General features: G+C 44.1%; 1 protein-coding gene across 1 annotated transcript in view; it reads right to left on the bottom strand.

Moving 5' to 3' along the window:
- Positions 1–1111, bottom strand: part of LOC123033708 (vomeronasal type-2 receptor 26-like) — an 11057-nt gene that overhangs the window by 1360 nt on the left and 8586 nt on the right. The window lies entirely within an intron of this gene.

Here is a 1111-nt window from a genome sequence, read left to right on the forward strand (position 1 = left end):
CTCAGTACACACAGAAAGAGGACGGACCTATTCCAAAAATGGGAAAATAGGGGAGGGGAGGGGGAGCAACAACACTCTTGCAAATCAGAACTTGCAATACTAAATTATTTCTTTAGTAATACTAAAAATACTCTTCCATTTACTAAACCAATCACATGATGTTGCTACTTAGCTCTTTCCACTATGGGGCTACAGTTGTAGCCCCTTTGTTAAATTGGAGTGAATCACATTTTGCCAAACTAGCATCCAGTCATGTGGAAGGAGCAAGTTCTATAGCTCACGCTAAGAAATTGCTCAACAAACTGCTCTGAAACGGACTGATCTACCATGTCAACTGTGCCAAGACACTGTTTTTTTCACTTTCCCTGCCATGCCCTGCCCTGCCCTGTTATTAATAGGGATGAAATTGAGAAGGTGTACCCCAGCAATTTGACAGGTATTGTTGGGGGCTTATCGGGAGGCAGCATCTGTTGGAATGGCAGCATCTCAACCCATTTTGCCCAGATGAACTTTTGGGGGAGCAGTGAGGACAGAGAAGGACCCAGAACCTGTAAATGAAGAGTCCACCCCTCTTCTCCTTTCGAGTGGGGCAACAGATTTAATTATTTTAGTCATTATTCACTGGTCTTACCGAGCACTTTAATAGCCTACTGGGCTCCCTACGTGGTTCACAACGAATTTTGCATTCAAGGGAAAATAATTTCCCCGCTGGTCTGCCTGCCATTCTTGATTATTAGATTGTCATTCCTAGCCTTGGGGCTTGGGATGTTAAGAAAGACTGTGATGTGGTGAAAGGAAAAGAGAAATATAACTCAATGATCCAATCGACAGTAGGAGTAGAGCTCGAGGCTGCTGATCTGCACCCTAGCTTTTTTCCACTTTGCTGGAAAATTATACAGTTGCTAATTCTCTTGCCACAATGTGGTTAGGAATGCTAGAAAGGGCTCAGGCATTCTGTTTCTTGTCCCTACTCTGCTGTGGAACAAAGTGGTTGATTCTGGGCCAGTCACACACTCTCAGCCCAACCTACTTCACGGGGGTGTAAACAAAAATTGAGAGCAGGTGGAAAATTTTGTAAGCTGCCTTTTTTCCCTAGAAGCAACCTGGTAGG

This window comes from Varanus komodoensis, unplaced genomic scaffold, assembly GCF_004798865.1.
Source record: "Varanus komodoensis strain SLA01 unplaced genomic scaffold, ASM479886v1 scaffold6622, whole genome shotgun sequence".
NCBI classification, from domain to species: domain Eukaryota; kingdom Metazoa; phylum Chordata; class Lepidosauria; order Squamata; family Varanidae; genus Varanus; species Varanus komodoensis.